This window comes from Carlito syrichta, unplaced genomic scaffold (assembly GCF_000164805.1).
Source record: "Carlito syrichta isolate Samal-C Ts95f unplaced genomic scaffold, Tarsius_syrichta-2.0.1 Scaffold307331, whole genome shotgun sequence".
In the NCBI taxonomy this organism is placed as follows: Eukaryota; Metazoa; Chordata; class Mammalia; order Primates; family Tarsiidae; genus Carlito; species Carlito syrichta.
The window spans coordinates 284591-301604 of record NW_007251427.1 but is presented as its reverse complement, the minus strand read 5'-3'; positions in this window follow the sequence as shown (position 1 = coordinate 301604).

The following is a 17014-nucleotide window of genomic DNA, read 5'->3' as shown; positions in this document are numbered from 1 at the left end:
TTGAGCCTGTGGGTTTGAGACCCGCCTGGGTAACTTGGCGAGACCTCGTCTCTACAATAAATAAAAAATTAGCTGGGTGTGGTAGTGTGTGCCTACAGTTCCAGTTACTTGGAAGGCCAGAGCCCAGAGGCAGAAGGATTACCGGAGCCCAGCAGGTCAAGGCTGCAGTGGCCAGGAGCGGCCACTTCATGCCAGTCTGAGTGACAGAGTGAGACTCCAACTCAAAAAAAAAAAAAAAAAAACAGGGTATATTCCCAGTAGGGGGATTGCAGGGTCATATGGGAGGTTGATATTTAGAGCTTTTAGGAATCGTCACACTGCTTTCCACAGAGGTTGCACTAGTTTACATTCCCACCAACAGTGTAGAAGTGTTCCCTTTTCACCACATCCTCTCCAGCATCTGTTATTTTTTGAGTTATTGATAATGGCCATTCTGACTGGAGTTAGGTGGTATCTCAGTGTAGTTTTAATTTGCATCTCCTTGATGATTAGTGAGGTTGAACATTTCTTCATGTGTCTGTTGGCCGCTCGTATGTCTTCTTCTGAGAAGTGTCTGTTCATATCACTCTATAAAAAAGATACCTGCACACGTATGTTTATCGCAACATTGTTCACAATAGCAAGAACCTGGAACCAACCATGGTGTCCATCAAAAGAGGACTGGATTTTAAAAAATGTGGAACATATACACGATGGAATACTATGCAGTCATAAAAAAGAACAAAATCATGAATTTCGCAGCAATCTGGATGGAACTAGAGTTTATAATACTGAGTGATCTCTCACAGAATAAAGACCTGCATATCACATGTTCTCACTCCTAATTGGACCTTGAACATCTATGGTAATACTACAAGAAAAGGATTGACAGTGGCGGGAAACTATGGGAATGCAGGGAGGGGAAGGGAGGTGGGATTAACGGTAGTCAGTAGCTGTCTGGGGACAGGGAGACATCCTTTATCAACAAGGGTGCCTGAACGATGCATGTTCAGTACCCCACAATTTTAAAATAAAAAATATGTCTAATAAAAAAAAGGTACATAAGGCAATGCCCCGTTTTGTTTGGGGCTCAACCTTTGGATGCGAATCTGCTGAGCCAGTGCTGGCATCAATAAATGCTGCTTCCTGGAAAATAGCCTCGATGTCCTGTCTCTCTGTGGAATATTCCTGCTATATTTCATCAATCCTTTCTTTGGGAATCACAGACCATTCAGTGTATGCCTCTAGTATAGGAATCTTTGCTGTAATTTTTGCTTTACACAAACATTTTTCTCAATAGATTTTGAATGCCTCGAAGGTAAGTTTATTTCTTATTTAACTCTGGCATTCTCCATACCTAGTGTCAACAATGTTGAAAGAATGAATAGATGGTGAAGGGTCAAGATTTCCGCCTTTGCACTCACCACTCATTCTGCAAGAACTTATTAAGGTCTAAATAACTTCTCTGCAGATTACTTCTGCAGAAGAGGAGAAGTTCTGAGTCCTTTAGGGGGTGGCAGATGACATAGTAAGTGGCATTTGAGCAGAAAAATTTTATGGGAGTGATTTCACCTTGGTCATTCTCTGTGGCTGTGCAAAATGAAAATAGTCACACTGTCCCTCAAGAAAGCAAGATACCATGCAATGTACTTGAGGGGGAAGAAGGAAACTCCAAGGCACAAAACACTTCATAACAATATCACTAATAATGTGATTTGTTAAACAAAGTTCATGAAATTAGCCTTGCTAGAGTATTGAGCACAGGAAGGTATGAATTAGAATATTTCCTTTCCTGAAAATCTTTGAGAGTAAAACAAAATATTATCTTACTGGATGTTCTACTTTTTGCCTCCAAAATGCAAATTACCTTCCTCTCTATTTTTCCTACTTCTCTGCTAGTTCAAGCTCTTATAATATCTTGTCTGAACTACTGAAATAGCCTGCCAGGTCTCTCCGCCTCCAACCCATTCTAGGGTCTGGCCACCAAAGTAATCTCTTTCTAACACAGGTCTGACTGTGTCATTCTATCCTAAAACTCCACTCCACTTACACCTTACAGGAGAAGACCCCTGCTTCTTAGCATGAACCATCATGTGGAAGGCCTTGTTCTCCTTTGCAGCCTAACTTTCTGTGATGCTATCAATGGCCAAAATTTCTAATGGAAGATGTGTCATATGGGTAAAAAATATTTAAAACTCTCCTACCTACTCTGCTTTTCTTGCCATTCTTTTTTTAGATGCTTATGGGAGCTTGTCTCCCTATTATAAAGGAGCATGGCCAGCACCCTTATAATGAAAGACAGGTTAACAAGAGAAAAGCATAAAACAAATTTATGACATGTGCATAGGAGTTATAAAATATATGTAAACTTAAGAAAAGGACCAGATGGTTGAACTTAAATACTCTCTTCACTGGAGAGAAGGAAATGGAAGAGGCTGAAAAGAAATGACCAGAAGACCAGACAATAGTTTGTAATTGATTCTCTTTGGCTGCTGAATGGGACAGAAGGACAAACAATAGCTTGTGGACAAGTTACAGAAAAGTGAAAGGTAAAACTGCATTGTGAACACAGGTTGTCTTATTATGCAGATACAGTCCACCAAATAATCTCTCAGAGTTGCCCTCAGAAGAAAAGATGAAAATTCTGTCTGGGAACTGGAATGACTCCCAGTCTCTTCTCTTCTCTGGTGGTTAATCTTTCCTGGTTGTTTAATGAGATTCCTAGGGAGAAGGTTTTAAGACAATTGCATTTCTTTTGGAAGAAGCTTTCTTAGTCAGATAAAGGAATTTCCAAAGAGAGACCCTCATGATGCTTTGGGAAGAAAAAGAGGATCAGAGAGACAGGGAGGCAGGGAAGAAGGTCAGAGACAGACCTTGAGCCTTCTGTATTTTTACAAAGCACCATATTTTGGGGCATCATTTTCTGAGTGCCAACAATGCTGTATTCATTTTTTATTGTGAAGTAGCAAATTTAGCAACTCAAAACAACACACATTTATTATCTCACAGTGTCTGCAAGTCAGGGGTCCAGGCCTGGTATGCCTTTCCCTTGCTCTCCTGCCTGCCAGGATCCCATTTACCCTTCAAGCAAAAGTTATTTCTGTGAAGCCTTCAAAAGACCTACCTCTGCCTTCCTTCAAAGATGGTTCCTCATCCCTGTGCTTCCAGAACATTTTGTTCATTAAGCTACCTTAGCACTCAGCAAAAGATGTTGATCTCTGACGATGAGCTACATTCAACAGGCTCTTAGGCAGCACCTGTTACATACCATGGACTAGGGTTGGCACTGGGGACAAAAAATAAAAAGAGGGCAGCCTGTGGCAAGGGTTCTCTAAGCCAGTCCATGGACTGACCACAGAAGAATCACATGGGGAACATGTAGAAGATAAAGATTCTCAGGCCCCAGTCCCCGAAGATTCTGATTCCATGGGCCTGGGGTGGGGCTCAGGAATCTGTTTTTTGTTTTGGGGTTTTTTTTGAGTTGGAGTCTCACTCCGTCGCCCAGGCTGGAATATAGTGGCATGCTCATGGCCATTCCAGGGTCGACCTGCTGGGTTCTGGTGATCCTTCCACCTCAGCCTTCCAAATAGCCAAAACTACAGGTACATGCTAATTTTTTTGATTTATTGTAGAGACAAGGTCTCACCATGTTGCCTAGGCTGATCTTGAGCCTATGGGTTCAGGCAATCCTCTCACCTCGGCCTCCCAAAGTGCTGGGATTACAGGCTGAGCCTCTAAGCCCAGCCAGGAATCTGTTCTTATGAAGCTCCCTGGGTGATTGAGATTCCCAATCAGGTTCAGTACCACTGTGGTAGAGGAATGAGCCTTGCACCTGAGTTACTCAATGATGACTTCAGTCCCACTCCACAGGATTGGGACAAATAACCTCTGAGAAGACAGATGAAAAAGCTTCAGCTTTAGTCTGACTCCGCCACTTGATTTCTGTGACTTTTGCAAAGATACTGATCCTCTCCCTACCTCAGTTGCCTCATTTGTAAAATGGAGGGATGATGCGACCCACCTCGTAAGGTATCTGTGAGGATTGAGTGGGGTAAAATGCTTGGTGGAGCACCTGGCACACAGAATGACCTCAATAAGAGTTTTGTTATATTGAAGATGATTCCTGGGTTCAGCTGGTCTACCAGTGAGTTCACAATGCCATTGGCGCTGAAAATGTTTGTCTCTGGGTGGGGGCTCCCCTCTCCTCTCTGCAGATTCTTTTCTTGCGTGGCTCACAGAAACTACTTGTCGCCAACAGCATCTTCTTCCTATGCTCCCTCTCCACCCAGGCCCAGGCCCACTCCTCCCCAGCCTCTGCCCTGTTAGCACTGCCCTTGCCTTCACAAGGGCTGGTTTCATCTTATGGGAAGAGAGCAGCCAGCTTGCCCCAGGACAAGCACAGCTCCTGCCATAGCTCTGAAAGCCTGGCTCCCTGGGGGCAAAGAGGGGGGGCATCAACCTCCTTTTCCATGGCTGCCTCTGAGTACTTTGAATTTCATTAGGGCAATTATTTCAAATGGAATTAAAAGGGTTTAAAATTAGACCCTAAACTCTTAACAATTAGTGACGCAGCGACCTGCCATCCACAGAGCCACAATAGACCTATGTCGATTGGTACGTGAGCACAATGCCAGTCTCCCGATTTGCATGCACTATTACAATAAACGGCTTTTAATAAAATGAATATTCTTAATTACCGCCGCATTAATAAGCTGCAAATTAGTCATCATTAAAGGCCCCACGGTCCCTCCCCACCTCTCTGAGAATTGCTGGTGGACTTCACCAGCTCAGCTGCTTCTGCAAACCCTGAGTTTTCCAGCAGCCTCTGAGAAGGAGATGAGCTGGGGGCTAAGCTCTGTAATAGCCTCAGGCCAGAGATTTGAATGCTGGAACTGTCGTTGGGATCCTTTCTGCTGCCCCCACACAAACTTCCAGTGTTCTCCAAGACCCGAGCTGCCCTGTGCCAGCTCAGGTGCCTCAAATACCTTGACCCAATTAATTCAACCAATTTTTCATTCACTTATTCATCAGGTACCGTGGTTGGCACAGAGGATACTCTGAGAAGTTATCCAGCATCTGCTAGAACCTCTCCAGTGTCTGGGGCCATCCCCACTAACAGGTCTTCCTTATAGGAGGCTGAGACCTGCTAGCATCTGACCAGCACTGGGATCTACCCCTCCATGCCTGAGGAAGGGTTAAGTTCTGGCAGAGATGAGCCCTGGGAGGAGGATCATCTTGGGCAAGAGTACCATACTTGCAGGTCTAGAATCTGCCCCCAAGTTACTGTGGAAGCTTGAAGTATGTCACCTGCACTCCTGGGACTCAGTTCCCCCATCTGTATGGTGGAGGCATTGGTTGAGGTCAAAAACCAGCACACTTTTTCTGAAGAGCCAGATAGTGAATATCTCAGGCTTTATGGGTCATACAACCTCTGTCACAACCACACTGTTTGGCAAAACAGACAGGAACCAAATTTGGCCTATAGGCCTATAGTTGGCTGACCCTAGGCTAACAGAATACTAAAAGCCCTGGCAACTCTGGTGTTCTATGAATCTGTAAGAAGGCTCATCTTCCACAGGAAGTGGAAGTGTGGAGAAAGACTTGGGGGCAAGCTTTCACAAAGGCCATTCAGGCTGAATTGCAGGCTCTTTCCTCTTGGAAGGTGATTTGTACCAATAGTATACAAGAGATGTGCTTTTCTTTCCTGTTTCATAACACACACACACACACACACACACACACACACACACACACACACCATAGAGGTCTAAATGATGGCCTCCAAACATACCAGATCCTAATCTCTGGAACCTGTGAATTCTACCTGTATGGTTAAGTTTTTGCAGATGTGATTAAGCAAAGGGACCACAGGAGGAGGATGCTGTTGGGGACAAGCATGTTCTGTGAGTCACACAAGGATAAGATCTGCAGAGAGGAGAGGGGAGCCCCCATTCAAAAACAAATGTTTTCAGCTGCTGGAAAATTTCATGTTTGCAGAAGCAACTAAGCTGATGAAGTCCTCCAGTTACTTTCAGAGAGGTGGGGAAGGACCCTGGGACCTTTAATAATGACTAATTTGGATGATCCCAATGGGTTTTAAGTGCTATTGCAAGCATCCTTTTAAGAAAGAGGCAGAGGAAAAGTAGATACAGAAGAAGAGAAGGTGATATGAAGACGAATGTGAAGAGTGATGGGGCCACAAGCAGAAGTGATGCCGGCAGTCACCCGAAGCTGGAAAAGTGAGGGAACAGGTTCAGCTCTGAAGCCTCAGAAGGAAGTGTGATCCTGCCCACACTTTGACTTCAGCCTAGTGAAACTGACTTTGAACTTCCTGCCTTCAGAACTGTGAGTCAATACATCTCTATTGCTTTAAGCCAAGTTTGTGGCAATGTATTGCAGCAGCCTTAGCAAACTCATACACACACTCTTTCTCTTATAGGAACCACTGATGTTCCTCATGCATCTTTAGCGATATTTTGGCTAAAAGGAGAAGCAATAATAATCCTTTAGATGGATTCCTGCACTGTGATTTTTATTGTTAAAACCCTTTCATAGGTATACAGTAGCTCTGTGAGGAAGATGTTAGGGTCTTTGTTCCATAAAGGAAAGAGCTAGACTCTCAGAAATAGAAAGTCACTCCATCAGTAGGTTTCAGAGTCAAAACTTGAACACAGATCTTTTGATATCAAATCTAAACATACTGCCTGCAGAGAAATAAGAATTATGGGAGGGTTGAAGTCAATTGCAGTTTGGGAAAGCAGGCTTGTAGGAATGGAGTGTTATTTTTTGGGTTTCCATCTGATGCTCAGGTTCAGGCTCTGATAGAGGATTCACTGTGTGCCCCGTTTCTGAGTACTGGCAGATTCCAGCTGATGGCAGCTCTGGGCTGGGGACCAGTGGATCTATTGGGGGTTGGACCCATCCCAGAGCCAGGCCTTTGGTGAGCCCTGAAGAAGACTCTTTAATTTAGGCCTTTTCTAGCCATTTGTGAAAATCTCAAGCAGCTCTGTGGTGAAGGCCAGAGAAAGGAACTATGCAACTAGCTGGCCTAGAATTTGTTCTACTACACCACAGCTGGGGAACTCAGACAGCAGATGTGTTGATGGCCTTGTATATGCTAGTGCCAGGAGGAGTCAACCCAGATAGGAATTCACCTTATTAAAGAGCAACGTCCTTTAAGGCAGGCCAGTTGTCTGGTTTGCAACCAGAATCATGACTGCTATAGCAGGAACTCCACCTGTCCAGATCTTTATTTATTACAAAACCCAAATGAGTACTTTTAACTCAGGATTCTCTGAAGACCACAAATGTATTGATTGAGAGTGATTGAACAGCCCACATTAGGAAAGGACAAAGTATACAATTTATTATGCATTTAATTCAAGCACATTTATTTCCAGCAATCACAAGTGATACATAATGTGGTTATTCTAAAGTTAGAGGACTTACACTACCTGATTTTAAGACTTACTGTAAAGCTACTAGTAATCAAGACCATGTGGTATTCATATAAGGGTAGACACATCAAAGGAACAGAACAGAGTCAAGAAATAGATCTCTCTATATATGTTCAGTTGATATTTGACAAATGCACCAATATGATTCAATTGGGAAAATAATAGTTCTTTCAACAAATGATGATAGAACAACTGGGTGTCCTTGTAAAGGAAAAAAAATAAATACTGACCTCTACCTCATAGCATACAGAAAAATTAACTTGAATGGATCATAGACCTAAAGATACAACCTAAAACTAAACTATAAAACAAAACATGAAGCCAGGTGTAGTGGCTCATGCCTGTAATCCCAGCATTTTGGGAGGCATAGGCAAGAAGATTGCCTGAGCCTAGAGGTTCAAGACCAGCCTGGGCAACTTGATGAGAACTTGTCTCTCCAATAAATCAAGAAATTAGCCAGGCATGGTGGCGTGTGCCTGTAGTTACAGATACTTGGAAGACTGAGGCGGAAGAGTCGCATGAGCCCAGCAGGTAGAGGCTATGGTGGCTGTGAGTGTGCCACTGCACTCCAGCCTGGGCAACAGAGTGAGACTCCAACTCAAACAAACAAAACAAAACAAAACACAAAAGTACTACTAATTAACTATATATGAAAAAGGATTTGTATCTGGAATATATAAAGAGCTCTTACAACTTAAGAAGACAAACCAGTTTAGCAATGGGCAAAATGTTTGATCAGTCATTTCAAAAAAGGATATATATAAAGAAGATGCTTAACATCATTAGTTACCAAGGAAATGCAAATTAAAGCCTCAATGAAGTACTGCTCATATTTACTACAATGGTTTAAAATTTTTAAAAATTAACAATACTGAATGTTAGTGAACACTGAGACAACTAGAATGCTCATATATTTCTAGAGGAAAATGTATAATTAGACATCCACTTTAAAAAAACAGTTGTGCAGTTTCTTATAAATTTAGACATACACTTATTGTGTGACCTACCAATTCCTAGGTATTTACCCAAAAAAAGACATGGCCACAGAAAGACTTATACACAAACATTCTTAGCAGCTTTATTCAAAATAGCCTAAAACTGGAAACAACACAAATGTCCATCAACAGGTAAGTGGATAAATTGTGATACATCCATACAATGGAATACTACTCAGCAATGAAAAAGGAGAACTAATGAGTACAATGCCACAACACAAATGAGTCCAACACAAGAGAAAACATACTGTGTAAATCCACGCCTGCAATGTTCTAGAACAGACTAAATTAACCTATAGTGATGAAAATCACATCAGCAGTTGCCTGGGGAGGGAAATTTTGGGAGGAGGATTGTCTTAGAAGGGGCACAAGGGCACTTATAGGGGAGATGGAAAAATTATTTGGTGTATATATCTGTCAAAACTCAAATTGGCTCATTTTATTACATCTAATGTATTACCTTAATGATATTTTTTAAAAAATATACGTATTGTAGAGTTCTGTTTTTTTCTCTGTTGCTCAGGTTAGAGTGCAGTGGCACAATCCCGGCTCACTGCAGCCTTGACCTCCTGGGTTCAAGCCATCCTCCCACCTCAGCCTCTTAAGTAACTGGGACTACAGGTGCATGCCACCACACCTGGCTAAATTTTTTATGTTTTGTAGAGATGAGATCTTACTATGCTGCCCAAGCAAGTCTTGAACTCCTGGGATCAAGCAATTCTCCTGCCTCAGACTCTCAAAGTACTGGGATGACAGGCTTGAGCCACCATGCTCGGTGTAACATACTGTGGAGTTCAGATAATCAATTTCCATATCCTCTCCAAAAGAAACTGGTGAAAACTCACGTCCAGATAGGGACACAAAGTTTCAGCTCATATTTTTCTTTTTCTTGCGTTGTTCAAGTTCTAGTGATGTGTCCTTCTCATTTCTGGTCTCATGTTGGCCAGTGTTGGTACCCCATTCCCTTGTATTAAAGCTTTTTTTTTCCCTAATTCTGAAAATTCCCAGCCTCTGCTTAGGACAGATATTGAGTTTGGGGAAATGATAGCCACACTCTGCTCTGTGAGTAGAATCAGCTGAGCAGAAGATACTGGAATCAGACAGACAGAGCGGATATTATCAGGTCTAACTTTCCCTAATAGTTCTCTTTTCACCCAATCACTGGCCAACTAAACAATCTTGGCCTCTTCCACAAGGACAGACACTGCCCTTAAGTGGACTCCATGGAGAAAGAGAGAAGGTCCAGATGTCAAGGACAGCTGCTCCAAAGAGAAAACCTGGAAGGGGCTGAGCCACTTTCCATCCTCATCCCAGGTTGGCCTGTCAGCAAAGCCCTGGGGGGAAGGAGGAGGAGGAGTGTGTGAGAAATGCAGGAAGGTAGAGAATGGATATTCCCAACACCTACAAAATATAGGGGGTCGGGTAGGAGTGGGGAAGGGAGCCAGCAAGAGTGCCTGTCATCATGACAATCTAGCATTTAATTTTTCCAGGGAGCATCCCAGTTAATGCCTGTCATCTTGTAGAAACTACAGATGGTGGCCCTTTCACCCTCAGAAGTGCTCCTGTTTGGACAGTTGAAGATCTGGTCGTGCCACCTACCAATTATGTGGAAAAGGGCTTGCTTTCCTCCAATGCAGATGACAAATGCCTCTGTCGCTTACCTATTACTTGCTACTTGTGAGACTGGCAGCCCTTTCTGTCTCCCTGGGCACTCTCAACCTCCTGCCTCCAGGTCCTGCTCGCACTATAAGATCAGGAAAGTTTTCTAAGCCTTATTCTATCCAGTCATGAAGACCCTTGGGGCAACTTAAATCTAAGCTGAAAATGAATGGTCCACTGGGCGAATGCATGACAGCTCTGGTGTTTCTTGAGCATTACCAAGAAACGCTTGCTCCACTCAGAGTTTTGCTATTTCATCTTTTCTCTCTGCTGGGAGGGGGTTGCCCTGTGCACCAGAGGAGCCCAGAGATGACCGAAGTCGGGCTACTGTCTTTGCAGAGCTTCTAACCCTAGACTATTGTGGCAACTGTGTGCAGCTCACAACCAGGGGGGCCACCCAGAAAAGAACCCAAGAGACTCCTAGAAGGAGGGAGCTGTTGTAACAGTGGGTGGGGAGAGGCAGTGTGAGGACATGGTCTTTGAGCAGGACCTCAGAGGTGAGAAGGCTTTCTGGAGGCAAGACCAGGGAGCCTATATGCCACAGGATGACAGCCTGCTGGGTCTTCCCCATGCCCCACCCTGGTGCCACTTTGGCCCTTCTCATGGCACATGCTCCAACAGTCCCCAAAATGTTACCCTCTTCTCCATGTACTACCCTGCTGCCAGAGCTGTCTTCCCATAGCACAACCCTGCCCAAACTTGCAATGGCTCCCCATGGCTTATGAAATGGCCAACACCTCAGCCTGTTGCTAAGGCTTGCCGCAGTAGAGCTCACTCCTGCCCTATGATTGTCATCTCACTCCCTCTCCTACTTCGAGGTTGTACTCTTCTGCTTTTAGACGTTTGCATCTCCAGTGAAAGAAGTCCTCCTCTTCAGGCTCAAACACTCCCATCTCTCTCTGGCCTCCTCTGATTCTTCCAGGTTGCAGCAGCCTCTCTCTTTCCTGTTGCTCATCGTCCTTCCTTATTTGGTACCTCTCAGCAGTCTCCTTTGTCCTGTAATCTGTTCACCTCATGCACCTCTCCTTGTCACTCCAGACTTTGAGACCCAGTAGGGCAGGTATTGTGTCATGCATGTCTCCATCCCCAGGGGCCAGCCCAGGGCAGGGTTCAGAGAGGCTATGAGGAAGTTCTGCTGGGCCGTGTGGAAGGATTCCATGGGACAAATGCTCTCATCTCTTCAGGACACCGCCACCTTCTTGACCCGTGCCCCATACACACCCAGGGTCCCAAGAGGTAACTTCAGTGACCAGCCAGGTCTTTCTTTGGAGGAGTTTACAGGAAAGCCACCTTCCTCTCCAGTCATCATTTTGTCCTTCGGGTGGAACTGCAGGGAAAAAAAAGAAGTATATTAGTTTACTGCTTGATCTCTGCTCCCCTAAAGCAGAGCCAAATCTAAAGTGAATATTGATGACTTTACAAAGACCAGTGTTTGGTATTCACTGAAAACCATTGTGTATTCCCTAAATAGTTCATATTGTTTTTGAAAGTTCTAAAAAACTCGCTGTATTGAAATGCATGTTGTTGCATCGATTTTTCTAAAATACACCTTGTTATCTTTTCTTTGGTAATTGGTGACTGGTAATGACTTTGGCAATTTAACATGTTCTTGCAGACACTTTTCCCATTCCCCTTGATAACTGAAGTCAGGAGCGAGGGCCTGTCTGTCAATCTCTGACGCCTGTCAGCCTGCATGATTGACGGCTTTTGGTCCCACAATAGAGACCATTTTTGCAGCCCCCGTTCTGTTATTTTCCCCTCCTTTAATACTTGTGGGGGATGGTGTTTGCTTTATAATCTGCGTTTAAAATCCAACTTGGAATGAGGCCAGCTCCAGAGAAATTATCACAATGTCTTGTTAGCTTTGCATCAGGAAAATTCCCCAGAGAGTTTCTTAAGCTATGATTCCACCTTCTGAAATTACCTCTGCTCAAAAATCTAAGCTTCAGCCTTCATCCTGATCCCTTCCAATTCCAGGAGAAAGGCCGAGGGGTGCTCTAATAGAGGGCATGACCAGGGGGACCGTGGCGTCTGGAGTGGAGTCGGGTCATGCCTCGCTTCTAGGGCCTCCACATATAAGCCCACATAACGCATGCAGGTCTGAGTGGCAGAACTCAGTGGAAGTAAAAACGATCTGGGTCAGCTGGGCAATTACATTCCTCAAAAACCAGAGTGGACAGGAGCCTCTCCCAACTAAGATGAAGCAGTATTTTGTTCAGCTTGGCAACACTAGGTCACTCGATTGCCTGAACTTTCAGATAAACAACTAAAAAGCAAGATCAGTGAGGGTCAAGACCTTTAAGTGATGACGTGTTTCTCTGTAGTTGTGAACAGTTTGGAGTTCATAGGTCTGTTTTCAAATCTGATAAAAACTGTGGTGCCCTCTCCCTAGAAAAATGCACACTCCATCCAGTTCAAATCCTGCCTACGATTTCAGAGGAAGCTATTCCTCTTCCATATCCCATGATGCTCAGGTTAGGGTCTCCTATTCCGTGTGAAGGTAGCAGAGAGTTCATCCCCATTTTCATGACTCTGCAATGTTGGATACTGATTTGGGAGGTAGCTATGGAGAGAAGTCTGTATGAAGAGATCAAATCTTGGAGCTTTGTGCCCTTTGTCAGAGCTGCTTGTGACAAAAGAGACTGTGACAGGGGTCTCACATTCAGGGCCAGGCCTGTAAATATTCACCACCAGATCATTAGCTTGTGGAGACTCTAAGTAACTGGAAGAGAACTGATCAGATTCTCGGCGACAAAGGAGAAAGACTGGAAATGGGTCAAACTGAGACTCAAACCAGCATCAGGGAAGGAAAAAGCCTGGATAGGTCAGACGAAGGCCAATTCTATACCAGTTATGAAAAGACAACCTCAGGAACTAACCCTGTAAACATCTTCTTGGTCCAGGTCTCTCTTTGGTGTGGCTTGGCATATCTTGATCTTGGGAGGTGATGACAAGCGGTTCTTTTTATTTATTTATTTATTTTTGAGTTGGAGTCTCTCTCTGTTGCCCAGGCTGGAGTGCAGTGGCACACTCATGGCCACCCCAGCGTCGACCTGCCAGGCTCCGGCAATCCTTCCGCCTCAGCCTTCCAAGTAGCCAGAACTACAGGTGCGGGCTACCACGCCCAGGTAATTTTTTGATTTATTGTAGAGACGAGGTCTCGCCAAATTGCCTGGGCTGGTCTCGAACCCGCAGGCTCAAGCAATCTACTCACCTCAGCCTCCCAAAGTGCTGGGATTACAGGCTGAGTCACCTAGCCCAGCCAACAAGCAGTTCTTAAAGGGACTGAGCTTCATTGTAAAAAGAAAAATTTAAAACAAAGTATTTTTCCCTTTCCTGCTTTCTCTCCATCCCAGTCAAACTGCTATCTAAAGCATCTTGAGACCTGGGATGTTTTTAAGGGGAGTGGTTCTCCATTTACTCCCCATCCTTTCAGGAGCAGGCCCAAGCTTCTTGTTGTAGATTCACAACTCTTTAGGAAAATAGTAACATCTGTCATTTACCTAGCAGGTACCACATGCCAGATGTTTATGCATCTCATTTAATCATTATCACTCAGGGAAGTCTATGGGTGTGGTAGGCAGAATAATGGTCCCCTAAAGATGTCAGCATCTTAATCCTCAAAACTTGTGAATATGTTTACATGATAAAAGAGACTTTGCAGGTGTGATTAAGTCAAGGATCCTGACTATCTGGGATTGTCTGGTTCCACTGTTAACTCAGTCCTTATAAGAGGGAGGCAGGAGGCCCAGAGTCAGAGAGGAAATATGACCGTGGAAGCAGAGATTGGAGCAATGCAGTCAAAAACCAAGAAGTGCAGGCAGCCGAAAAGAGAAGGAAGGGTTCTTTCCTCTCCAGAAGGAAAGCAGTTCTACTGACATCTTGATTTTAGCCTTGAGACCCATCTTGGACTTCTGAACATCAAAATATTAAATTTGTACTGTTCTATGTAACCATGTTTGTGGTAATTAGTTGCAGCTGCAATAGGACACTAATGCAATATGATTATTCTACCCAGATGCAGACACCTAATCTCAATGAGTTGATGTGACTTTGCTGAGAGTTTCAACACATCAGAGTATCGAAGTCTACATTCAGCAGTAAGTTGGTCTGGCTCTTAACACTCAAGGCCTTAACCACCTGACCACACTGCCTGAGTGGATTCCAACCTCATTATCAGCCTCATGTTCTTCTGTGTTCTCCCACCCTCTACACTTCAGCGCTACCCATGCCCTTCTTCCCTCTGCCTGGAATGCCCTTTCCCACTCACTGAGACTTCTCGGGACCAGTTTCTGCAACCACCCATCTGGAAGAGTCTTCTCCCCTTCCAAATGAACCACACACTCTTACCTTTGCTTCATCACCTGGTTAGGACAGCGTTAGACCAAGAGGTTACCTACCTCCAAACTGGGATTCCTTAGGACCTGGCTCTGAAATCTGTATTTTTTGTCCTAGAGCATACATTTAAGAACCATTAAGGTAGTTACTTTCTTCCCTACTAGAACACTAATTTCCCAAGGACTGTGTCTTTTTTTCATTTCTGTACTCTACATTGACCTAGTTTGATGGTTAATTTTATGTGACAACTCGGCAGGCGCACAGAACCCAGATACTTAGTCAGACAGGGTTTTGATTGCTTCCATGAAGGTGTTTTTTGGATGAGATGAACATTTAAATTGGTGGATGTGGAATAAAGCAGATTCCCCTTCATAATGTGAGTGGGCCTCATTCAATCAGTTGAAGGTCTTAATTTAAAAAACCCAAAAAAACAAAAATTGTCCTCCCTGAGCAAGAAGAAATTCTACCGGCGGACTGCCTGTGGACTCGAACTGCAATTCTTTCCTGGGTCTCCAGCTTGCCTGCCTCTTCTGCAGATTTTGAATTTATAATCCACAATCACGTGAGCTAACTCCTTAAAATAAATCTCTCTCTTTCTATACACACACACACACAAACACACAAACACACACTTCCTGTTCGTTCTGTTTCTCTGGAGAATTTTAACACACCCATTGATAAGTATTTTCGCATGAGTTCAGGGTGGGATTCAATTCATAGATGGCATTTGAAGAAAAGTTTTAGTTAAATTTTCTTTTAAACCTGAAAGCCCCAAAGAATTATTTCATAGAATGTCTAGGAGTCCAGAGTAGATGGATAAATTCCCCTAATCAAGATTCCTGAAAAAAATGAGATGTGTCTTTCACCGACAGGAAAGGTTTGCAGACCAAAATAAAGTCCCTTGGGGGGGACTTCACATGTGAAGAAGAATTCTTGCTGTGTGTACGCCCTGGTGCCAGGAGCCAGCAGGGCAACTGAAGGGCAGTGGAGACTGGGGTCTAGAACACTCAAACTAATGAAACCAGGGACTTCTGCCCACAAAACAACCTGAATATATCTCTCAGGGTTTCCAATGATGTTTTATAGTACCTGCTCAAAAACTAGAGCTGCTGGCACCTGAGAGGCTGTCCCAGGTCTCTGGTATACCTCGTAGCATTTCATTCATCACGTCAGTGAATTTTTTATGTGTCTTCCATGAGGTAGGCACAAGGAATAAAGTGATGAACCAGATAGAAAAAGTCTCTTTCTCTATGGATCTTATTTTCTGGTGGAGTAAAAGGGGGGGGGGGGGTGAAAGAACAGATAATAAATATAAAATAAAATTAGAAAGACATAATTAAGACTCTCATGAAGAAGTAGAGTCTACTTGTCCTCCCCTTGAGTCTGGGAAGACTTGTGACTCACTTGTAACCAATAGAATGTGGCAGAAGGGAAGCTGTATGACTTCTAAGGCTGATCATAAAAGATGGACGATGCTTCTGCCTTGTGTGGGAGAATCATTTGCCCTGCATCCTTGAGTGAGAGCCAGTCAACTGTTTTGAGACTGCCATGTTGTCAGGAAGCCCAATTTAGCCTTTCCCAAGACACCACACAGAGAGACCCTCCGATTACATACACACAGAGAGAGGGATGACTGGCCAGCCCCTAGCTGGTCCAACCCTTCACTTTTCCAGCTGCAAGTAACATGACTGCAACTGCAAGAGAGAGTCTAAGCCAGACCACCCTGCTAAGCCCTCTCAAATTTCCTGACCCATAAAAACTGTAAAAGATTATGAAATAATTGTTATTGTGTTTTAAGCCACAAAATGTTTGATTTATTCATTTCACTGTAGTAAACAATCAAAACAAAAAGTGACAGGAGATAAGGGACTACTTTATATTAAGAGGTCAAGAAAGCCTCTCTTGGGAGATAGCATTTGAACTGAAACCAACATTCCAGGTAGAGGGAAGTACAGAAGTCCTGGAGTAGCAACATTCCAGGAATGTCACAGAGAAGAAATATGACTGGAGCATAACAAATGAGGGAGAGGGAGAGTGTATGGAGCCTTTTAGACCAGATGACCAGATGTCCCAGTTTGCCTGGGATAGTCCTGGTTCAAGCTTGTTGTTCCAGCATAACTAGATGGCCATCCAACATGATATTTAAGGTAAAAATATCTGGCTGCCTCTAAGACAGGGTGAAGCTGACTCCTGCTCTAGAGGCCAGAGCCAGGAGTAGAAGATTAGGATCACTCTGTTGATTAATGAGTTAACGTATTCATTCAAACAGGCTTGGATTCAAGTTCTAGTTCTCACTTTATGGCAGAGTCAGCTTGGGCAAAGTCCTACCTCAGTTTCCTCATCTATAAAATGGGAGGAAATAATGGTGGTGTTGAGAGAGTAAACAAGGACACAAAAACACAAACCTTTATATGTCACATGTGTAAGAGCTAAAATATTGTTAGCCTGCTTCTTCTTGTTTTCTGTGTATCAGGAACTTGTTTAGACCCTGAGGAGGAATATAAAAATAAAAGTTTTCCAGGATAGTGGAAGAGGAAGCAAGTACTGTAAAAAGCTACCATCATACTCATTTAAATCAGTGAAAAA